Source organism: Neofelis nebulosa, chromosome 15 (assembly GCF_028018385.1).
Source record: "Neofelis nebulosa isolate mNeoNeb1 chromosome 15, mNeoNeb1.pri, whole genome shotgun sequence".
Classification (NCBI taxonomy): Eukaryota; Metazoa; Chordata; class Mammalia; order Carnivora; family Felidae; genus Neofelis; species Neofelis nebulosa.
The window spans coordinates 7,651,728-7,676,762 of record NC_080796.1 but is presented as its reverse complement, the minus strand read 5'-3'; the positions used below and the strand labels follow the sequence as shown (position 1 = coordinate 7,676,762).

General features: G+C 49.8%; 1 long non-coding RNA gene across 3 annotated transcripts in view; it reads right to left on the bottom strand.

Moving 5' to 3' along the window:
• LOC131496147 (uncharacterized) overlaps positions 1-25,035 on the bottom strand; it is an 81,408-nt gene that overhangs the window by 2,712 nt on the left and 53,661 nt on the right. For all 3 annotated transcript variants that reach the window (XR_009254348.1, XR_009254346.1, XR_009254347.1), the window contains one exon: positions 13,938-14,060. This is a non-coding gene — a long non-coding RNA (uncharacterized LOC131496147). The remainder of the gene's footprint in view (positions 1-13,937; positions 14,061-25,035) is intronic.

Sequence of the window (25,035 nt, the reverse complement as noted above, 5' to 3'; positions counted from 1 at the left end):
CAAGCCCAGGAAGCAGCCGTCAGGAGGGGATCGCCCCTGGACAGAGCCCTGGAGAAGGGCCAGCACTGATGTGGACGATGGAGATGACTGTCCACACCCCAACGTCCCCTGCTGCTAACACTATCCTGACGCCAAACCTCACTGCCAACTGCCGGACCACGGTCTCTGTGCCACACGTGGTCCTGGCCTCCCCCCGCTGAATTGTTTGAGTTTCTCTAAGCACATACAGGACTGTGAGCGACAATGATTAGATCCCTAATAGAAGCTGTTACCACCTGCCCCCCAAGAAGCTGGAGCTGAGATACACCGGTCCTGTGGTCGGAGACGCTTCATTTCGAATGCTCAATGACCCAGTAAAGCTGCTTGGGCACGCTGTGAGCAGTGATCATACCTAGTCCACTCGGGACGCTGCAACTTTATGCTCAATACACTTACCATGGCGTTTTAATGCGTATTTTCCTTCTTGAACAGCTCCCTTCCCCCCACCACTCATGAGTCCCCGCCCTTGGGTCAACCATGCTTCGTAATATTGAGCAGATTCAAACCAGTTTCCAAATCTCCTTTTTTTATATTTAAGGTTTTTTATTTTTTAAAAAAATTTAATGTTTATTTTTGAGAGAGAGAGAGAGAGGCAGAGAGCAAGCAGGGGAGAGGCAGAGAGAGAGGGAGACACAGAATCTGAAGCAGGCTCCAGGCTCAGAGCTGTCAGCACAGAGCCCGACGTGGGGCTCAAACTCCGCAACAATGAGATCATGATCTGAGCCGAAGTTGGACACTTAACTGATTGAGCCACCCAGGTGCCCCTATTTTTAAGTTTAAAAAAATTTTTTTAAATGTTTATTTCTTGAAAGAGAGAGAGAGACAGAGACAGAGACAGAGCATGAGTGGGGGAGGGGCAGAGAAAGAGGGAGACACAGAATCTGAAGCAGGCTCTGGGCTCTGAGCTCCAAGCTGTCAGCACAGAGCCTAATGTGGGGCTTGAACTCACGAACTGCAAGATCATGACCTGAGGCAAAGTCGGATGCTTAACTGACTGAGCCACCTAGGTGCCCTTATTTCTAAGTTTTTAAAAGCAGGCTCCATGCCTAATGTGGGGCTCTAACTCACAATCCCAAGATCAAAAGTTGCATGCTCCACCAACTGAGCCAGCCAGTCACCCCCGAAATCTCTCTCTTTTTTTTAAGTTTTTTACTTTTATTATTTATTTTGAGAGAGAGAGAGAGCATGCATGAGCGGGAGAGGGGCAGAGAGAGAAGGGGAGAGAGGATCCAAGCAGGTTCCAGGATCTGAGCTGTCAGCACAGAGCCGGATGCAGGGCTCGATCTCATGAACCGTGAGATCATGACCTAAGCCGAGATCAAGAGTCAGATGCTTAACCGACCAAGTGACCCAGGTGTCCCCAAATCTCTTTTTTAAAAAATGTTTCTTTCTTTATTTTGAGAGAGACAGAGACAGCACAAGGTTGGGGGGGAACAGAGAGAGAGAGAAAAAAAACCCCAAGCAGGCTCCACACCACCAACACAGAGCCCTACATGGGGCTCGAACTCATGAAACTGTGGGATCATGACCTGAGCCGAAACCAAAAGCCAGACACTCAACCCACTGAGCCACCAAGGCTCCCCTAAATCTCCTTTTTTAAAAAGACACATGGGACATGAGTCTAGATCTGGGCATTCAGGTGCCAAAAAAAGAAGGAGGCCAGGGAATCTTTTTATTCCACCTGACAAGTATCTATTGAACATCTTCTCTGTATAAGACGTTGAGCTAAATACTAATGTATGCAAATACACAAAGGACCCCCCTCAAGATACTGACAGTCAGATGTGATAGGACCAATGTTAGAAAAGGGAACAAGCAGAATGAGGCAGGAATGAATAATGAGTGACAGGTAGGCATTCAGAGAAGGAAAAGATCACCATCAGAGAGGCACCTGCAAAGCTCCCCCCCAAAGATCCTACATGTACAAAAATTACCTTAAAGATAAAACATTTCCAGGGCCAAACACTGGATAATCGAGCAAATTCCTGCTGCATTGTTAGAGACCCAAAGATGAGGCAGATAAGATGATACAGTGCAGTAGGGATCCCGTGAGCACATAGACAGAATCAACGGCAGTTGGGGGCGGCTGCCGCCAAACACCCACTCAAGATACCTGCAAACAGAGACGACTCTGTCCACAGCTCCTGAGTGCGCACCACCTTGCGGGTGGGTGTTCTGACCCTGAGGCCTTCAAATATTTTTAAAGTATAATAACGAGTGTCAGCGAGGAGTGGAGAAAAAGAAACCCTCGTGCACGATTGGTGAGAATGCAAACGGGTGCAGCCGTCTTAGAGAACGGCATAGAGGTTCCCCCCAAAAATTAAAAATAGAATTACCATACGATCCAGTAATTCCACTACTGGGTATTTACCTAAAGAATATGAAAATGCCAATCCAAAAAGATATGTATGTCCCTGTGTTTGCTGTGGCATTATTTACAATAGCCAAATTACGGAAGCAAACCAAATGTCCATCAAGTGATGAATGGATAAAGAAGATGTGGTACGTATACACAATGGAATATTATTCAGCCATGAAAAAGATTTAAATCTTGCCATCTGTGACAAGGTGGATGGAGCTAGACGGTACAATGCTAAGTGAAATAAGTCAGTCAGAGGAAGACAGATACCATATGATTTCACTCATATGTGGAATTAAGAAATAAAACAAAGAAAAAAAGAGACAAAAAACCCAGAGTCTTAAATACAGACAATTGATGGTCACCAGAGGGGAGGGGAAGAGGACAGGTGGGTGAAATAGGTGAAAGGGATTAAGAGGACACTTAATCCGGATGAGCATCGGGTGATGTATAGAATTGGTGAATCACGGGTGCCTGAGGGGCTCAGTAAGCTAAGCGTCTGACTCTTGATTTTGGCTCAGGTCATGATCTCGTGGTCATGTGAGATCAAGCCCCACTTTGGGCTCCACGTTGAGCATGAAGCCTGCTTGGGATTCTCTCTCTCCCTCTCCCTCTGCCCTTCCCGCCACTCAGGCTCGCTCTCTCGCTCTCTCACTCAAAATAAATAAATAAAAATATTCCAAAAAATTTAATTTTTAAAGTGTTTTTTTAAATTTTATTTTTGAGACAGAGAGAGAGCACAAGCAGGGGAGGGGCAGAGAGAGGGAGACACAGAATCCGAAGCAGGCCCCAGGCTCCGAGCTGTCCGCACAGAGCCCGACGCGGGGCTCGAACCCATGGACCGCGAGATCGTGATCTGAACCGAAGTCGGACATTTAACCGGCTGACCCACCCAGGCACCCCTAAATAAAGCATTTTTTAAAATAATTATTGAATCACTATATTGTACCCCTGAAAGCAATATAACACTGTATGTTAATTGTACTTGAGTTTTAAAAAATAGTAAAAAAAAAAAAAAAAGGTACAATTCGCTCCCCACGACCACCTTGCTGTGATTGCACAGAGCTTTGCACTTTGACCTGCTGCATAAGTTTCCTACTGAGACACAATACACTGACCAAAGAACACAAGTATCTTGGTCTTTTCATTTTTCATTATAAAGGAACAACATAGCATTTTATATTCCTTACAAATCTCTTGTGAAATTGGGCAAAACGAATCCTCCCTGGAGAGACTGGTCCATTCTGGGTGAGCCTAAGAAAGCTGAGATTACAAATCAATGCAAAGTCACCAAGGTGCACAGCACAAGCACTCTGCCTTCAACAGTGGACTCCACAATGAAAAGAAGAATTGAAATAATGAATTCATGTGTAGAGAAGCCAAGGTATTAAAAAAAAAAAACTAATGGTGATTTGAATTCAGTTGAACATAGCAATAAATCCTAATAAGTGGTAACTACAGTTACCATACATGATAAAAACGTTATAAATCATGGAAGAAGAGTTAAATCAATTTTATAATAATAATAATTTGATGATAATATATTGGGGGAAATTTTCACATCTTGCCCAAACCAGGAGATTGAAAAGGGAGGTGCTGTTGTATTTCTTTCCACAATTCACAGGGAGAGTCAAGACACGGATTTATTTATGAAAATTGATGTATTAGGAAATGTAAGTTTAATATATTATTTAAAGAAAAAATGAGGGGTGCCTGGGTGGCTCAGTGGGTTAAGCATCCGACTTCAGCTCAGGTCATGATCTCCTGGTCTGTGAGTTCAAGCCCCACAACAGGGTCTGTGCTAATGGCTCAGGGTCTGTGCTAATGGCTCGGAGTCTGAGCCTGCTTTGGATTCTGTGTCTCCCTCTCTCTGCCTCTCTCTCTCTCTCTCAAAAATAAAACAAAATAAACATTAAAGAAAAAATGGAAGCTATAGGCTGACTTCTAGGTAAGATGGAGAAACAGAGCCCAGATTTAACTCCTGCTTGAACCAACTAAGAAAACAGACAAACTATATATAAAACTATGGTTTTCAAGACACAGGTTGGAAGGCAGCAATGAAGGATGGTGATCTCTGAGAGGCAGAACACAAATAAACGTGAGTCTGACATTGGCCCCCTTACTGTCCTGAGAGAGTTTCCAGGCTATGGCTCAGAGAAGAGGAAGGGGGACCCAGGCAGAGCCCCATGGTCTCCCTGAATTGAGGACACAGATACGGGAACACAGGAGGGCCAAGACAGCTAGTGTTCCCAGGACAAAGTACCAAAGATGAGAGAGCTGTTCACAGAAAGAACTTAAGAGATCTACAGAAATTCCTCCTCTATTTGTCAGCCAAATGCTGACCAGCTTGTATGTGTGAGGAAACTAAGGCTGGGGAAAGAATCACAAGGAAGTCTTAGAAAGAACAATTCCTGGGGGTTTCACAATGACAGAAAGAGTTCCTCTTCTTACTAGGCAGAGTGAAAACTCTCATAATTCACAGAAACTCAGCAGAGTATACAGAAGGTCTGTGCCAGTACTTGGGGAAAATTATCCACAGATTAACTGCTGCTCTGCTCTCACCTAATAAATATTAAAAACAAGATGGAAACGTATCAAACTAGTAACTTAAGCACATCCCCAAATAAAGTTCAATAATATTTAGAGGAAATACAAGAGTACCCAGGACCAAACAAGGTAAAATTAACTGTCTGGCATCCAATCAAAAAATACAGGGTATGCAAAAAAAGAGGAAAATATAATCTATAACATGGAGAAAAAAAATCTATCAACTGAAACTGATCCAGTAATCACAAAAATGATAGAATTCGTGGTCATGGCTATAAAAACAGTTGTTCTAACTGTATTTCATATGATGAAAAAAGCTAGCAGAAATATTGTATATATTAAGTACAAATACAGACGATATTAAAAAGATTCTAACTGAAGGTCTATAAATGAAAACTACAATGTCTAAGATTAAAAGTATCCTGGATGGACTTACAGTAGGTAGAAATTGCAGAGGAAAAGATTTGTGAACATAAATACATAGCAATAGTACCTGTACTATAATTTCAAGCAGCCAAACAATTGGAATCCAAAAGAGAGGAGAGTGAGGCACAGAAAAAGTATTTTATTTTATTTTATTTTATTTGTTAATGTTTATTTGTTTTTGAGAGAGAGACAGAGCACAAGCAGGGGAGGGGCAGAGAGAGAGGGAGACACAGAATCTGAAGCAGGCTCCAGGCTCCAAGCTGTCAGCACAGAGCCCGACGTGAGGCTCGAACTCATGAACTGTGAGATCATGACCTGAGCCAAAGTTGGATCTCAACTGACTGAGCCACCCAGGCACCCCTAAAGAAATTTTTCCCAATTTGTTTAAAACTTTATAAACCCCACAGATGCAAGAAACCCAATGAACACCAAGCAGACGAAACATAAAGAAAACTACACAAATACATCAAAAATCAAACAGCTCATAACCAGTGATAAAGTCTTAAAAGCAGCCAGAGGAGGAAAACACACAACACACATCAGAAGAGAGAATGGCAGCAGACTTCTCTCTGGAAACAACAGAAGCTAGAAGACAGTGGAGCAAAATGTTTTCAGTACCAGAAAACACGTTAACCCTGACTTCTATACCCAACCAAAATATATTTCCAAAAATGAACATGAAATAAAGACTTATGCATACCTACAAAGGTTGACAAATTCATCCCCCTAAGGTAAGCCCCAAAGTCAACAGCACAAAACTGGTCAGACCCTTCGATTCTATCTCAGGGATGTGAATGAATTCATCATCAGCAAACCCCTCAAGAAATGTTAAAGGAAGTCCTTCAGGCAGAAGGAAAACTATAACGGGCGGAGGTGTATATCTACACAGCAAAATGAAAAGAACCAGCATGGTAACCATGCAGGTAAATGTACTGCTTGTCTCTTGTCACATAACAAATTACCACAAATTTAGTGGCTTAAAACAACACCTATTTATTATCTCACAGCTCCCATATGTCAGGAGTCTGGGTTCAGGTTAGCAGGGTCCTCTACTCATAGTCTCACTAAACTAAAATCAAGGTTGTAAACCTGAAGTCCCTTTTTCTTTCTAGCTGTCAGCTGAAGATCAATTGCAGCTCCAAGCGGCTGCCCGTGGGTCCTGGGTCTGTGGCCCTTCCACGGACAGTTCACGACATGGTTGTATGCCCTTTCCAGGTCAGCAGGAAAATCTCCCACACTTCCCACTTTGAGCCTCTGACCTCCAAACCGTCTTTCAAAGGGCTCGCCTGATTAGGTTAGACCTACCAGGATAATCTGTCTTGGTTAACTCAAGGCCAACTCATTAGTAACCTCATCACAGAGAGATCTCATATTCACAAACCTCACCCACACTCAAGGGGAGGAGAATATTACAAAGCATAATGTACACTAGGGCATGGCTCCTGGAGACCTTGTGTGAATCCTGCTTCCCACAGTAAATATAAAATGTTCTACTTATTATTATTGAAATCTTTTTATGAGCTAGCTGACAATTTAAAGCAATAGTAATAATGTATTCTGATGTTTATAGCACATATACAAATAAAATATGTAACAACAAGATCACACAAAGGATGAGGGCAGATTGGAAATATATGATTATAAGTTGTTTGTGATATCTGGCTGGCATGATATTACCTGTGACAAGTTTAAGATGTAGACTATAACCCAAAAGCAAACACTAAAATAAAAGACCAAGTGTTAAAGCCAATAAGCCAACAAAGTAAACAGAATGGAATCATAAATAGTACTCAGTTGATCTCCAAAAATGCAGAAAAAAGAGGAAAGGAGGGATAAAACACAGATGGAGCAAACAGAAGACAAGATGATAGATTTGAAGCCAACTGTATTTACAATCACATTATCTGCAAATGGTTTAAACAGTACATCTTGGAAAGTGATGGAAGGTGGAGCCAGTCCTGCCTTCACTCCTTGGTGTCCAGGCCCATATATAATACATGGTACCTACTGGAGATATGACGTACAATGGCTATTCCTTTAAGGTGTATGCCGCCTTCTGGAGAAGGCATCCCACCCTCTCAGGGCACCGTCTCCAATCTGATGCCTCAGTTTTGCCTTCAAAAGAGGACTCCATTTCTCCCTCCGTCCAGCACCTTCTGAGTGATGGAGAGTGTGATGGGTCAAGTGGACCCCATAATCACATCCCCACTGTTCCATCTCGTGTGCTGTTCCATGGGTTACTTGACACACTGAGATGTTACATGGGATCCCATGTTGGGTCCCTCAGTTGGCGGTGCTGGCTGAGACCCTAAAGTCAGGAAAGACAAACTCATACCTGTAATACATGTCTACTGTAGGTAAGATGAATCACTCTGCCTTCCAAGGGGAACAGGTTTAGTGCGATCGACTTGACACCAAGTGGTTGGTCCGTCTTCTCAAGAGATGATGACGTATCAAGAGCTTAGCACTGATCCCTATTACCAGAAGATGGGCGTTCAGTAGCAGCCTTGTCGAGTCGGAGTCCCCACTGCTGTGTCCACGTAGCCTCCCCCGCCAACAAGACTACTCCATCCATGCAGCTGTCTCACTAGCACCAGAGTGACCAGTGAGAGAGGCTAGCCTACATCACTGGTCAAGCCATTCTGCCTAATTGGTTGATTGGTGCATTTCCATCGTAGATGCTGTAAACCATACCGAATCCAAGACCTGGCTTCCATTTGCCTCCCTAATCTTACAGAAAGCCCTGATAACACTTTGGGAATCGGTTTCAACTCTGACTCTATATAGAGCGTTCACTGAAATGTTGGAACATTCCCTTTTGGTCAGTAAACCCAGCTACCCAAGTAAATGACAATAGGGATGGGGGGAATGGTTATCATACCCCCTTGCCGTGGAGCTGTGGGGTCCTTCTATGGCAGAGACCATGGAGACTTGGCCTCTTGTGTAGTCAGTTTTGGGTCCAAAAACTGTCTCATGTCTGGACACTAGTCAAAAAATTATTACTTTTTAAATTGTGACAGTTGCCCTCAGCCTCCTGGCCCTCCATCCTTGATTGTTTTGATTGCATATCTGAGCAATACCCATGGCACTTGTCCCTCGTGGCCCCTAGGGATACCTTGTTCTGACCGTGTTCTGACCATCCCCATAGGTCCCCAAGAGTCTGGTCCTATGGCTATCACTCTGACCTTGCCTCTCGCTATAATAATAATCATGCTCCATTTTGCTTCTGACACATATGTGCCACCACCTGGCCTTAATTCTTTGGGGAATCTATAATTTCCACTTCTGTAAGAGAACCCGGTTCTGTCACAGTATCTCCCAAGAGCAGCCCTGACCTGTAGAGGAGTCACCGCTGAGCTTCCCAAGGATGCTGGGGCTCCTTTCTTCAGCATGTACCTTATTACTTTGGAAAACAGAGTGTTGTCAGACCTGCCCACCAAACACAGTCATCGGTGAGCTTTCCGGAAAACCTTTAGATAAGATTTCCACTCTAGCATACCCACTTCTCTGAGACTTATGATTCCTTCTTTCACTGCCACAGCATTTGACATTTCTACCTCTGTTAGCATGAACCACTGTTTTTTCCAGGCTTCTAAGAGCCATCTTTGCAGTATATTAGCACCATCTCCCAGGATCTTTTCAAGGGTATTAAATCCTGTATCATGAAAGCGTAGTCCCATATTGATATGCTTCCATCATCCAACTTTATGTCCTCTCCTGATCTAGAACCCTCAGAATCCTTTCCCGCATACACAGATCTAGAATCATCAGAACACTTTCCCACATACACTGATCTACAATCCCAGAACCCTCAATTCTCCCCCATGTGCACTGATCTAGAACTCTCAGGATCTTCCCCCCATGTACACTGATCTAGAAACCTCAGGACACTCATCTACTGATCTAGAACCCTCTCTCAGAACCCCCCCCACATACATGGATCTATAACCCTCCCCCATGTACACTGGTCTAGAATGCTCAGGACCCCCCTGTACACTGATTTAGAATCCCAGAACTCTCAGAATCTCCCCCCCCATGGACACTGATCTACTGATCCAGCACCCTCTCTCAGAATCTTCCCCCACATACACTGATCTAGAACCCTCAGGATCCTCCCCCCATGTACACTGATCTGGAACCCTCAGGATCCTCAGGATCTACTGATCCAGCACCCTCTCTCAGAATCTTCCCCCACATACACTGGTCTAGAACCCTCAGGATCCTCCCCCACGTGAACTGATCTAGAACCCTCAGAATCCTTTCCCATGTGCACTGATCTAGAACCCTCAGAATTCTTCCCCACATATAATCTCCCAGCTCGTGCCAGAGAATGGTGTCGAGGTCTTGTATCTCACTCAGACTATGGTCCCTTTCCTCCCTTCACAGGCCCATCACTTCTCCAGCCAGGCTATGGAAGGGCTCAACCCTACTTATTGGCCTGGTGGCATCATCTTGAAGAAAGAGTGAGTGCTAGCCTTTAACAGTGAGAAACAGATCACTTCTGTGGGCCCAGACGGTTCAGAGGGATCTAGAGATTCAAGATTTTACTGACCTAGATGTCCCCACTGTGGTCTCAGGATTCTACTCTGCCCAACTCAGGGCCATGACCTCGGCATAGCAGGCTTGATAGAATGACAATTCAGCCCTCTCAGGGACACTTGTACTCTTCCAATTGTTTTGGGCCATTTGGCACAGCCTTCCCATTTGGCCTTATTTGGTGATTGATTACCATTAGCCTTGACTATCTTTCTTCAATGCACCGATTGCCCCTGTCTATGACCTTCCAGTTCTAGCTTCTAAATTACTGCTTCCTCCTTAATTGGCAAATGCCTGATGTACCACCGTGGCCAGTGCATTCATTCCCACTGGTGTTGCATTCCAGTTGGCCCCAGCAAAAGTTGGGATGACTGCATCAGTAGAGCACGCCAGGGGCAACCCATGCTCCCTGCATCAGGGACGGGCATCTCGCTGCCAGTTGGGTGGAGGGTGATCAATACAGGTGTCCAATACAGGTTTGGTGAATGGACGGTGCGTAGGTAGACGGCTGCTGGGAAGGGAGGAGTTCTCCGGAACCCCACCTGGTTAGTCTGAGAAATAGCTGAGAAACATTGGCATTTCCTAACCAAAAGTTTTCCTTTAATAAGAACACTATACAAATAACAGGGAAAGAAAAAGCAATTCTTTGGGGACTTCTGACTCCTCAGCAATCAATAATAAATCTGTAAAGTGGCAACTAAAATGAACAATCATTAACCAAATATATTATGACCATGAAACACTAATGTAAGTTCTAATACACTTCGGTCAGAATCAACATCAGTCAGAGGGGCCAGAGGAGACGAGACACTCTGCCCTCCAGGCCCTGGAGCCCGGTGGGTGACAGGTGTCTATGTCACTCTCAGCACTGCCTCCTTTGGCATATTTATGGTGTAGTTACCAGGCAAAGCCCAGGAAAGAGAAGGGCAAAAAGAGAATTTCTTCACATTGAAAACTCTGGCACTGTTTCCAGACCAATTCAGAGTCGGGGGCCCTCTCTGCTCCTCCCTGGTCATTTATCGAATTGCCAGAGAAGCTGAAATATCTCCAATTGTTAGGAAATATCGCTGTTTTGAATTTTGACATCCTTTTGTTCATTCGGCCTCCAGTATGGAGACAACCTTGAAAGTGTGAACACGGGTAGCCCCTGGGTACTCACCCATCCTGTGGTCATCGACCATCCTTCAACGGTCCAGTTAAGGGGCTGAATGTCTTAGTTCTGGCTTATGATTGTCACAGTCTTTGTTGCTAAAAAACATGTCTCTGTCCAGAGCCCTGCGTCAAACGTGTCCCATCACCGTCTCTTTAGGAAAGATGCCCCGTGAGGATCACCGGCAGACAATGAGACAGTGTCACGGACTCAAACACATTTATTTGTCAGAGCTAAGGCTTCTGCTGACCCTAAGGTTTCCTGAGAGTTGGGGGAAAGGCAAACCGAGTCCAGACCAAAGGAGAGGCCTGGTGAAGTAAGGGGGATGCTCGCAGCTCCACGTTTGTTCCACAAACGTTTGTGAGTGTCTGCTCTGTGCAGGTGCCGCTGACACCGAGGAGCAAAACCCACCCAGGCCCTGCCTTCTAGAAACTTCTAGCAAGGAAAACAGATACTGATATAAATACATGTGTAGTGTATACATATACATGCACGTTGTGTGTGCATATAAACGTAATACCCTGGAACAAGCTGCGGGAAGATCTGCGAGGGTCTAGGTCCAGAAAGCTCTAAGAGGGAGCACAGTGTGATCTGCTCTGGTCTGGGAGGGCAGGGAAGGCTTGCCTGGGGGGGAGGGGGGGAGAGGGCAGAGTCTGTGCCCACAGTTCCGCCCCCTCCCCACCCTAGGGCTGGAAGATTGAACACGGCGTTTCCCAGATTCCCTTGCCAACGGGTTCTGCACGGGGAGGTGGGAAGTGGGAGGCAGGGAAATGCAGTCACTGCTGCTGTGGCGGCTGTGGGCTCAGGGCACCACCACGCTCTCTTCTGTGCATCCAGCCCCCGGAGGCGGCCGGGCTTCCTAAAGCAGCCGGTCTTTGAGTCGTTCGCCTTCCCCTTTCTGCTCGGCCGCTCTTGCAAGACCTCCATTACCAAATTCCTGCGTTAAATTCCCTCTGTTTAAAACCCTAGAGGAGCTTTTGCTCCCCGACAGCACTAACGCTCAGCTCCTGACACAGCCCCACAAACGGACTCAAACGTGGGCGTCTGGATGGGTCACCGGAAGGGACGCTAGCGGCTGCAAGGCTCGAGACCCATAAAGCTTCGACGACCGTGAAAGAGAACCTCTTGCCTCTCACGGCCCCAGGGCCACCTACTAGAGGTCAGACCTCACACCTGATCGGGCAGACTGCAGAATTATCAGTAACAGACCCGCCGCGTCTCTTTTGAGTCCTGTCCTGTGATCTATAACCAAGCAAGCAACCCAGCTGCGTCTCTAGGTTGTGGGTCTGGAGGTGCACAGGACACACGTGGCACACAGGACCAACGGCCCTTCCAGCCCCAGGAAGGTCCAGGCACAGATCTGAGGAAAGGCATTCCAGGCAGAGGGAACGGCAGGTGCGAGGCCCAGAAAGGGAGCCAGCATGGCGAGCGTGAGGGACGGGGAAAGGCCGGCGTGTCTGGAGCACGGCAAACGAGGAGGAGCTCAGAGGGACATGGTGCCGGAGAGACAGCGGGGTCACGTCTGGCGCAGCCAGGATGAGAACTCATTTTCTTCTGGTTTAATAAAATCCAGTTGAAGGCGAAAAGCAGGCGGTTTCCTGGGGTTCTGACACTGACCACCCAGAGTCAGCGCAGAGCCCCCTGGTTCAAGGGCACAGCCCCCAAGAAGGCAGTCACTGCTTCAATGCCAGCTATGAGCTCAGGGTCCTGAGGCCACCCACACTTCTGACCAAGTGGCTAAAAATGCAGGGGTTGCTATGGCCTCCTCACTAGGGTGACTCACAGCCCCCAGGGAAGCGCGGTGCCTGTGGTTAGAGCTGGATTCGAATCAGGACCGGCCAGATGGAAAGAAACATAAAGCCAGGTCTGGGGGAGGCCCAAAAGCAGAGCCTCCATAGCCTCCCCCGGGGACCTCCAGGGACCCAGGGTGTGTCACCAACCGGGGCAGCTCCCTCCGGCCTCAGTGCCCAGAGTATCTGTGGGGTTTGGTCACCACGGAGAGACTGGCGGGCTGAATCGTGGGCCATGTGGTTGGACTGCACCTTTTTTTTTTTTAATTTTTTTAACGTTTATTTATTTTTGAGACAGAGAGAGACAGAGCATGAACGGGGAGGGTCAGAGAGAGGGAGACACAGAATCCGAAGCAGGCTCCAGGCTCCGAGCTGTCAGCACAGAGCCCGATGCGGGGCTTGAACTCACGGAGCACGAGATCATGACCTGAGCCGAAGTCGGACGGTCAACGGACTGAGCCACCCAGGCGCCCCTGGACTGCCCCCTCAACAGCCTCTCCTCCCCTGAGGGCAGGCTGGCACCACATGCTCACAGCCCGACTGACCACAGGCTTAGTGTTTCTGGGGTGGGCTATCTCGTCAGCATAAACCATCAAGAACCACCACGAAACAGTGGTACTCCCATCCCTTGGGAAATCCGGTGGGTTTTTGAAGCTCCACGCTAGGAACCTGGGACAGAGACCAAAGAAATTCCTTACGACGTAACAGCAGGAGAGTTTCACAGTCAGAGTTAAGTTTTACAAAGATCATCGATCGCAGCTGCTACGTGGAGGGGTGGACAGCAGGCATCTGTGGTGGCGTTCCAACAAGATGGCCCCTGGGCAGACACCTAGCGCCCTTGGTCCTGTCCATGTCCAAGCCTGGTTCCGTAGCCTTCCCGGTCATTCTGGGAGCTGCAAAATGCCCTCGTAATGAAGTGTTTCTGCCCAGGTTCACCGGGAATGGTTTCTGTACTTTTCCACCAAGAGCCCTAAGCGTGGCACATCTTTCTAGGCTCCTATGGCCTAGAAATAGGAGCCTAGAATGTGGCGGGGGCCTCGAACGCTCGGCACAAAGCTCCCGCTTACAGCAAGACGGGAAACCACCAAACCTTTGGCTGGAGACAGGTGTGACGGAAGTTTCGTCTGCATGGTGGCACCAGGCTGGATCAGAGGTGATGGTGGTGGAGATGGAGAGAGACCAACAGTGTCGAAATAGGATACGGATGTTCCCTCTGCATGGAGGATGGAAGAGAAAGAAATCATCATCATGAAAGCCAAAGCTGTGTATGAGAGAGAACAGTAGACACCGATTTATGAAGAACGTCCCATAAAGAACAGTCAGTTCCTTGCCGCGTCCTTTCTGCTTCTTCCCGAGGTCAAGAGGCCACGGCCCCTCCTGCTAATGGCCCAGACGCTCAAATCTGATGAACGGCTGCTTCTCCTTGAAGGGGAAATGGGGCGGTTTTGCTGACTCAGCCCCATTTTCCCAGTCAGGCAAATTTATTTCTCGTACGCACACGCACCCTATTCAAGAGCCTCGTCTCCCGCTTTCCTCTTGTGCAACTTGTCCTCAATTCCCTCAGGGAAACTCCCTCTGTCCTCCAGTTTCTTCTTTTTTTTTTTAATTTTTTTTTAACATTTACTTTTTTTTGAGACAGGGAGAGACAGAGCATGAACAGGGGAGGGTCAGAGAGAGGGAGACACAGAATCTGAAACAGGCTCCAGGCTCTGAGCTGTCAGCACAGAGCCCGACGCGGGGCTCCAACTCACAGACCGCGAGATCATGACCTGAGCCGAAGCCAGCCGTTTAACCGACTGAGCCATCCAGGCGCCCCAGTCCTCCAGTTTCTTCCATGTGCAAGCCAAGGAAAAGCAAGCCCAGCGTGGTTAGTGCACAATAGTGCCAGCGACACACCCTCTCGAGGAGGAAGGCAGGCCTGACATTAGGAAGCCAGGTCTCATGTCCTGAAGATCCCATCACCTCCCGGAACGTCTAAGGACCCACATTTCCCTGCGGACCGCCAGTGCCGATCTATACCATCATCCTTCCTTAACTAGCCCTATGTCCCCATAGGTGTCACTGTTTAGTAAAAATGAAAACCTTCCATAATCAGTTTCACGGATGACGGATTAAATCACTTACCTACATGCTAATGTTGCAACGGAGATAGATTTTGCTACAAATTTTTCTTGCAGACATACAACCTGGCACCGACTGATATTATCAGTTTTTAATTTATTTTTTTTAATTTTTCAATGTTTATTTATTTTTGAAAGAGACAGAGTGTGGGGGGGGGGGCAGAGAGAGAGGGAAACACAGAATCTGAAGCAGGCTCCAGGTTCCGAGCTGTCAGCACAGAGCCCGACGCGGGGCTCGAACTCACAAGCTGTGAGATCGTGACCTGAGCCTAAGTCAGATGCTCAACCGACTGAGCCACCCGGGCGCCCCAATATTATAAGTTTAAATGGTGTTAGTGGGCCAGCCTGGGCACCCAGTTGTATTTTTATTTTATTTTATTTTATTTTATTTTATTTTATTTATTTTTACCGTTTATTTATTTTTGAAACAGAGAGAGACAGAGCATGAACAGGGGAGGGGCAGAGAGAGAGGGAGACACAGAATCCCAAGTAGGCTCCAGGCTCTGAGCCATCAGCCCAGAGCCCAACGCGGGGCTCAAACTCACGACTGCGAGATCGTGACCTGAGCTGAAGTCGGACCCTTAACCGACTGAGCCACCAGGCGCCCCATGTATTTTTAGGAGAAAGTGCGTTAGGCCTTCAAACAAACACTTTCAAGGTGACTGCTGGAAATGCAGGTTTTGGAAGCTGAACACAGCTTAACTCTTAATAAAAAAAAAATTCTAATGAGACATACGAAGTTATATAATTATTTTAAGTATAGCAGCGGAGAATTCCAACAGGCGTGTCGAACGCATGTGACTTCCTTTCTCGCCACTTAATTGGTTCTGGTAACCTGCCAGTTGTCTCTTTGTTGTTCTAAAGCTGTCATTACGAATTTTGCTGGCTCGCAGGGCGACAAAAAGGCAAGCTGGAGGTATGAATTCTGCTGCCTGAGTTTTCTACATATATTTATTAATACTCCTTAAATTATCCTCGAAGCTGGGTGTCTCTCTCGATTTAGAGCCTCTTCTCACCTGGTTTAGCACCGCGGTCTCCCTTTGATTGTTCGTACGGCCAGATGCAGCTGCATTTATTTACATGTTTTAAATGAACGCAACGCTTAGCTTGTAGACATATCAGAGAGTCTACGAGTGGCCCGGTTAAAGCCCTCCTCACGACGACACCCGCAGGGCCGGTAGAGTGGAATTAGCCCCATTTGGCAGCACTGTTCCTTTTTTTCGGGGCAAATGCCCGAGCGGGAGCTAAGGGCTCAGAGAGCCGTATTACCAAGCGACACGGAAGGAACGGTGTGGGTTGCATTTCAAGTTTCCAACAGAAATTTCAAGTCGAGGCCATGAGACAAAAGCCACGGGAGCCACGTGGAACGGAAACACAGCTGCATTTGTACTGCGCCTCCAGGAACCGGATTTTCTTCTTCTGCACCTCTGTCCCCGGCGACGAGAGGGCAGGGGTTCTGAAGCTGCGATCTTCAAGGCCAGCATTGAAGGCCACGATTACCCACAGCGTGTGACTTCGACAGTCGTCGTGCACCAGCTGACAGGTGAGGAGAACCCACCGGGCTTCACGCACGGTCCCAGAAGTGAGTAAGATTCCGTGGCCCTCCTCCCGCAGCTCCCGATCTGGAGAGAAAGCGAGTGGCTATAATACAAAGCAGACAGGAAAGAGGTTCCCTAGGAGAAGAGGAAGCAAAACCATGCGGAAGGGCAAAGCGGGGACCGACGCGTTCCAACCAGGTGGCGGAGGGAAAGCTTCCAGGGGAGGAGGCTCTGAGTGGAAGCGAGGAGGGTCCCTCAGACGGCAGAGCAAGGACATGGAGGCAGGAACGGCAGGTGGGGCGGCGCGGGGAGCTGGAGGAGACGGACGCGGTGGGCGAGGGGGCCGGAAAGGCAGGTCGGGGCCACATCCTCCAGGGCCTGAGGCCACGACCAGTGCTTGAACCAGACACTATCTGACCCGTGTCATAGAAGAACACCCGCATGACAATGGGGAAAATGGGCTGGAAACCTGACCCACCCAGAAGCTCCTGAAATACCCAGAGTAGAGCTAATCAGGGTGGAAGTTAGAGCAGAGCCACGGCACTGGGATGGGAGGCTCACAGGAAGAAAGCACAAGGGTTGGCAATCCATCAGTCGGACGTCGAGAGGCACCGGATTCCAGAGAGAATGGAGGGCAAGGGCTGGAAGCTGGCGGGGCATCCGGCCAGGGTAGGGGCCCCCAGTAGCCATGTAGGTAAACACGGCAAACGGAGCAGTGAGGTGGAAAGTGGGTGTTGTTTCAGTGCAGCCAGTGTTCGTCACTGATGAGAGATGTGCATGAGGACATCCAGGAGAGCGTCAGAGAAACGGTCATAGCTCAGACCCTGCAGGAAGGGAGCCTGGAAAAGAAGATAAAAGATGGGAAGATAGAACTTGGAGGAAAGCTGCGTTTAAGTTGTGAAGTTCAGCCGTAAGCAGAGAGGGGACCAGGAACAATCGCAGAGAAGACACGGCCCAAGATACAGCGAGAGCCAGAGGAATGTTTCCGGCGCTCACGAAGGGGCACGGGGTCATGGGGTTTGAAAATACCCCCAAACCAGAGGCGCCTGGGGGGCTCAGTCGATTGAACATCCACCTCTTGATTTCTGCACAGGTCACAATCTCACGGTTCCTGACTTCAAACCCCGCATCGAGCTCTGTGCTGACAGTGCAGAGCCTGCTTGGGATTCTCTCTCTCTGTCCCTCCTGCGTGCTCTGTCTCTCAAAATAAATAAATAGACTTAAAAAAATTTAAAAAAAAAAAATTTTTTTTTAATTTAAAAAAAAAGGAAAGACAATCCCCCCAAACCAAAGCTCTTTGAGTTTGCTACCTGTCTTGGCTAAAACCAGAGCGGAACGATCAAACCAGACCTGGCCTTGGGGGTGGTTCAAGGCCCTGGCCCTCCCCCACACACCTGCTCATGAATATTCAGGACACACGCCTCCTCTCGGCAGAAAACTACCAGGTCCGTGAGACTCTCAGGGGACAGTTCCAGCACTGAACAAAGTCGGCAGTTTGGCAAAGCCCAGGTTGCACCCTTTCCCCCTCGATCGGTGCATCCGATTCCTATTCTTCAATCTGCCCTTCCTGCCCCGGGTCCCGCGCTGCCGGTGGAGGGAATGGAGTCGTGTGTTGGGGGCAACGCTGACCATGAGCAGGCGGTGGCTCACAGCCCACTGGGTCCACTGACGCTGGCCAGGTGTCTCCCTGAAGGCCCGGCAGCTGTCTCGTATCGACACAGCGCTTTGGCCAACGAGTGCTTCTCCACGCATGGACGCACTTATGCCGCCCCACCGGCCCACAAGGAGGACGCTATTTTGCTCCCCCTGATTCACACGCTCGGAAACCCCTGGCCCCTCTGTCTCGGGGCTGAGTCTGCGTCATCGTTCCGGAACCTTCTGCAGCTTGTCCTCTCCGCCACGTGGCACCCAGCTCACGTGTGGCCGGTGATCCTCGTCTCTACCCGAGTCGGTATTCTCCGCTGGCAGCCCTTCCCCCGTGACTTGTCCAAATTTTACGTGGCCCTCCCTCCGTCTCTGCCCCCTCACCCTTGAGCCATCAGAGAACCTACATGGCAACTTGGCATTAAGAAACATCCACTTCCCACCTAAAAAAAAGTGCCACCAAAATGCAAACAAGCTTGAAAGGGGGCTGTCCCAACCGGGCAAACCCGGGACAGGCAGACCAGAGGTGGCTGGGGTAGGCTGCCAACTGCTGGCCCCCGCTGCACAGGCCCCAGCCGCACGCACTGCCCACCCCCCGTGTCCCGGGACCTCACTCTGCATCCAGGGAGGCCAGCCTCCCAGATGGCGGCCGCGGCCTCCCTGGCCTCCAGCTTCCGGTTGGGAGAGGCCAACAGGCATCCGAGGGTAGAAGAAGCAGACGATCGGAAACGTGCCCCCCCCCCCCGCCTGTCATGTGACCCTGCCTGTCACGGGTAGGACACGGCCGAACAGACGGGGCAGGCGCTTCCCTACCCTCTGTCCCTACACATCGCTACAGTGACATGGTTCTCCCCACGCGGGGCCTTCCTGGGCCCCCTCCAGGTTTTTCAGGAGGCCTGGGTGTGCACCTGATGGCTCGATCCACTCCTCAGGGCTGGCTCGTTTCAGGGGCAGGGTTCGCGGGGCCTGGAGATGTGGCACCTGCATATTCATTGGCAGGTGTGGGACATACGTGTGTGTGTGTGTGTGTGTGTGTGTGTGTGTCAGCTGTTTCCCTCCCCCCTCTCAGCTCACCTGAGCTGATGGAGGTGGGGGGAGAGTGGTCCCCATGAACCCCACGGACCCGGGTCGCTGAGGAGGGAAGGGGCCGAGCTGAGCAGATCTTGGAGGGATGCCTGGCCCTCAGGGCCTTAGCCCGTGGGGTGTGCAGGGGCGGCGGGCGGGGGAGCTTAGGTGGCCGAGCTGGCCCAAAAACCCGGATGCAGGAGCTTGGACCCCACGCCGAGCTTGCGCTAGGCTGGGGCGGGGCTGGTCTCAGCCCTGCCGGGGTTTGCTCATCGCCCTGGATTGGCCTTGGTGTCTCGCTGCCAGGGCATTGCTGTGTGATGGGAGATGCGTTCTTGGCTTTCTGTTCTGGAGCGAACGCTGGCCGAGGAGAAATGCCGCACGCACGCACGGTCGCCGGGGAGGCCGCAGCAGCAGAGCGGGCCCTCCCAGGGGTGGCCACTGACTGCAGCCTCCACACCTCTCTGTGTGTGCGATGCAGCAGCTTGCTCAGCGCTCTGGATGCATCATTACCGCAATAAACATTTATCGAGGGCAGGGCACCGGGTATGCAAGATAGACCTGGTGTCTGCCCCCGGAGCCTGTCTCTTTCATGCAGTTGCTGTGATCACTCCGTGACCCAGGCCGGGTGGGAGAACTAGCCTCATTTTACCCCCAGGAAACTGAGGGAAAAGAGTGACACTCTGGGGCAGAAGGAGCATCTGTGGCTTGTGATCCTCATTTAGTCCTGTGTTGGCACGCTACCGGATGGTGATCATCCGGATAGTTTTAACTCAGCAAAGCGTGGTTGACTGAAGGCCTGCTGGTTCCTTGTTTGCCATGGCTGTGTGAGGAGAGGCACCGCGTGTCCGTGGATTGTAGTGGAATGGTTTGGACGTGTGTAGCTGTGAGAAACAGGCAGCCTGGCTTCGTGCATGTGGTTTTCCCGAGAAGCAGCCTGGAGATGGCAGGCCTGGAGCTGGGTCGGGAGCTCTGGGACATTAGGGCAGTGGGCTGGCATTTATGCTATTCTCTTGGCCCTCCCCTCACAGTCGCAAGGTGGCTGCAGCAGCTCCAGCCATCACATCCCCATCATATCCCCATATACTTGGCCCAGAGGTAAGCCCAGGACAGCACGTGTGTGGACTGTCTTCATGAACCTCCTTTCCTTTCAGGGAAGAGGATTTTTCCCCGAGCCATACGTCCACAGCAGATTTCCCAGATTTCCCCTCTAACTTGTTGACCAGAGCTTGTTTTGAATCCATCCATTAAATAAATAATCTGGGAACAGGAAACGTGTTTACTAATTTCGACTTGGTTTGATTCATGCCCTAAAGTGAACATATTGCCAAGCAAGCAAAACTGAGATTCCATCAGCCGGGAACAGGAAGCACTGGGAATGGACACGGGGTGCGTGACTCGTACTGTTTGCCCCGAGTGATCGACACCCTTCGAGTTAGGAGATGACTTTTGTTCTCACCCGTCCTTCCACCGCCGTGCCCCCTCCAGTGACGCTCCCCGGTTTTCCTTTGGGTGTGGAGGGTGCTGGGGGAGGACTCTGTCTCCACCGTCCCCAGGGTGGGAACATGATCTGAGCCAGGCTGGGGGGAGGGGCTCGGTTTCAGGACTTGTCTGAATGTTGGGAGGAGATGTGTTTGCCTCACCCGGGGTGTGTGCGGGGAGCATGCTAGCCCGGGGTGGCTGCCTGCACGAATGAGCAAAGCTAGCCCAGAGGAAAGGAGGATTGAAGGTGGGGACAAATGTGGTCCGAATGAAACTGCCTGAGCCCCCGTGTGCAGCCGTGACAGGTTTCTGCCTGACTATTCGGTTTCACGACCCGGTAAACCTGTGCTCCCTGCTCTGATCGGATCTCTTACACACAAGCTAGTTTACGTTGTGAAAGCTTCCTGCCTGGAATCAGTACAGGGCAGTGGGGTGTTACACGCAAAGGAGCCAACAATGTCCCATCCCTGCCGCTGGCTTGAATTTCACTGCTGTGGGGGGAGGGATGGGGTGGAGGCCGCCAAGCTGAGGGGGAGGGTAGAGCCCTCGGGCGGTTGCTAAGAGACGGAACTCCCAGGCCACAGCCCGCAGTAAGGATGACTTCTCTTGCTTTGGTTAACATCCCGTGAAATGACTAAATGCAAATGGACTGACGGAGAGCTAGGTCCTGGGCTGACCGAGCACTAGGTACTGGGCTGATGGGCCACCCTTAATTCAGTACGACCTCAACTTTATTACACCTGAGGAGATCCCATTTCCTAACAAGGGCACATTCACGGGTACTTGAGTATGGTTTCTTACAGGTACTTGTACGGCTGGGGACACAGTTCACCCTGTTGATGCCTGCTAAGCAAGAAGTAGGTGGTTAATTACTACTTGTGGAGTGAATAAACGAAATGCGTGATGTGTGATGGGATGTAAGGGGTGTGCGTGGTTAAGCGAGGCGACAGGACCTTCGGTGCTGCGTGGAGTTCGGACTGTGCTTTGCCTACGGTGGTAAAGCCCATTAATGGAAACGCTGAGTTGATTTTGCAGGGTCAGGAGGCAGAGAGGAATGGTTTATAGTTTGAGATTTACGAATTTTACTTTTGAATTAACTTTTATTTTTTTTAGTTTATCTTTTTTATTTTGAGAGAGAGACAGACAGTGCAAGCAGCGGAGGGGTAGAGAGAGAGGGAGAGAGAACCCCCCGCAGGCTCCTTACTGTCAGCGCAGAGCCCGATGTGGGGCTCGAACCCACAAACCGTGACCTGAGCTGAAACCAAGAGTCGGATGCTTCACCAACTGAGCCCCCACAGGCGCCCGGGATTTAAGAATTTTAGATCTTCGGTCTGTCTAGAGATGTCACCTTGATTCTACAAACGAACGATCGTTAAAAATACCACCGTTGGAACACCCGAGCAGCAAGTCCGCGCAGGCTCAGAACAGAGGTTCCTTCTGCGTTGAAGTCTTCACGAGGAGCCATAACTGACTCCGAAAAAGCAAACCTGGAAAAAGCCAGTGGTCAGACAAGCGTGACCGTGCCCACGTCTTCTACTGCAACGGGGTCCCTTACGGCCTCCACGATCGCACGTCGTCACCACACACGGCGCCTCTGCCCGAGCCTCCAAAGTCTCGCACAGACGTGGCCTTTTCTACGGTGTCGTGACAGAGGCCGGTGCTCTCGCTCACGGGCACGTCCCATCAGCCTCTTTTGTGCAGGACCACGCCACTGACCACGTGCCCCGAGACGGCTGTAGAGACAGGGTGTGCCAGGCCCCACTGTCGGGGCTGGGGAGAGGGTGCGCCCCGACCCGACCCCAACAGCGGAAGACCCAGGACGCTTTACGGAAGCACTTTTGCTTTGAGATGCAAGAATTTGCCACTTGTAGCTCTGAGCGGGGCTCTGAAAATGCAGCGATGAACAGGGTGCCATGGCTGCGCTCAAAGGTCATGGCCTCGGGGTGCTGGGGGGCTCAGCCCGTCAAGCATCAGACTCTTGATCTTGGCTCAGGTCACTATCTCGCAGTTCGTGGGTTCGAGCCCCACATCGGGCTCTACGCTGACAGCTCAGAGGCCCTTGGGATTCTCTCTCTCCCTCTTTCTCTGCCCCTCCCCCCTGCTCATGCTCTCTCTCTGTCTCTCTCTCTCGAAATAAATTTTTTTTTAAAGTTCACATTCTCGTGGAAAAAAATCACGGATGCGGCCAAACGGTAGTGGGTTTGTAGTTGAAGAAGAGCAGGTGCCCCCCGGTTTTTGAAAGTTCAGTTCAAACCGCTTTGCCTTTATCAAAGACCCACATTAGCACCTGTTCTTGCTAACCGAAAGGCATCCAAAGCGGACTTCCACTTTTACGAGAGAGAGTGAAAAGAGAAAGTAGCCTTCAGTGGCTGTTACAGGGGCAGCACCCGGGCCCCGACCCAGCTCCCTCCCCCCCCACCACGCGGACCCCCATGCAGCATTCCCACAGCAGGTGCCTCTAAGCATCAGTTTTGAGCATCCGTCAGTAAGATGTGCCCTACGGTGTCAGAAAAGCCCAAGACAGGTTATTTTTTTTGGTCTGGAAACGCTAAAAATATTTCCCATAAAAACCAATGGCAACTGTTTCTCCTCTCTGCCACTTCGGTTTATGGAAGGTTTCACGCTTTCAGATACTTTCAGATGCTGCGGGGAACCAGCAGCTATTTCTATATAATTAAATACAAAATAAATTAGGCTCTTTTAATATTCATATAAGCAATGGCTTTCACACCTTCACCTGGTTCACTCATCAGCGATCCGTCATCGAGCTCTCCAGGGACGGGACACCGGGTGACAGTGGGGACTCCACCCCGGGGCCATTTCACAACATGACCTACGACAGCCTAGGGAAGTGGATATACAGAGCCGACCTAGTTTTTAACTAAATTAATCATCTGAAAAATGGGCAAGGGGCCTCCATTTTTTTCTAAGAAGGAAACGTGGGTTAAATAACAACACAAGACAGAGTGAACAAGTAAAAGCCTGCGCTCGGTCAGCCACATCACGGGGGAAACGAGGCAGCCAAAACGTTTCCCAAATTATCAAGACCATCGGCAAGGTACCTTTACATTCGGTGTTGATAACGAGAAACCTAATCCCAGGCAAAAACGGTGCCTCAGATATTAGCTGACGGCAGTAACCGAAACATTGCATTTGACAAGACATTTAAGAATACTGTTTACATTATCTTCACCTGTCTTTTCTGGATTTTTATGCATATTTATAAGGAGCATAATACATTGGTACCGTAATGCATGTATAAAATTACAAATAAATGGGTATACACCTGCTGGGCGCCCTCTCACACAACAGCGGGCCATCAGAAGGTTCTGGAAGCCACTGCTCTGAGCGACAACGCCCAGTATGTACTGGAAGTATAGTAATTCCCATAGATGATAGTGGGTTTCTTTTCAAATCCGTCTGTGTCCGTTTCATATGAGTGGCGGTTAAAATACCGAGCAAATAATGTAGCTAGAGTGCAGATTTGTGTGCAAATGTTGGAGAGGAAGGCGGTAAGTGGAGGAAGGTTGGGGTGGGGGGTGGGCTGGATGGGGGATGGGCACTGAGGAGGGCGCTTGTTGGGACGAGCACTGGGTGTTGCAGGTAAGAGATGAAAATCACTGGGTTCCACTCCTAAAGTCAAGACTGCACCGTATGGTAACCAACTAAAATTTAAATAAAAATTTGAAAAAATAAATAAATAAATAAATAATCTGATATTGATGATAAAAAAAAAAAGGATGATGAACGAGGGGCTCTTTGCCGCCAAGGTGCCACCGCCTAGAAGCAGGGCGCTGACCGCCAGCCTCCTGTGGATCTTTACAACCTTGGGCCGCTTTCTGTTCCGTCCTCCAGAAAGGGGGGTGGTTTGTGTGACAAAGCTGGGAGTCTAACTGTGACCAAGAGAAATGACCAAATCTCCTGAAGAGCAGGCTGAGAAAACCGGCACTCAGCCAGGTGCCATCTCCCGGCAGGAACGTGCGGGTTTGCTGCCCCCTGCTGTCCCTTCCTGCCCGTGCCGTGTCCTGTGTCCTACGCTCCCTGTGTCCTACGCTCCCCGTGACCCGTGTCCTGTGTCCCCTGTGCCCACTATGACCCATGTTCCCTGTCCCAGCCCCTGTGTCCCTGTGTGAGTCTCAGAGGCCAAAGGACACAGGCCACAGGTGGCAGAGGCAGGTCTCGAGCCCTGGTCCGGAGGACCCCAAATTCCATGCTTCACGTGCCCACATCCTTCCGGGGCTTGGTTCTGTTGTGCGTAGGGGGTACGCGACGGCACGGAGCACACAGCCATGACGGTGTCACCTCGGGGGCTAGAGAAGGGAAGGGCTGCGATGGGGAC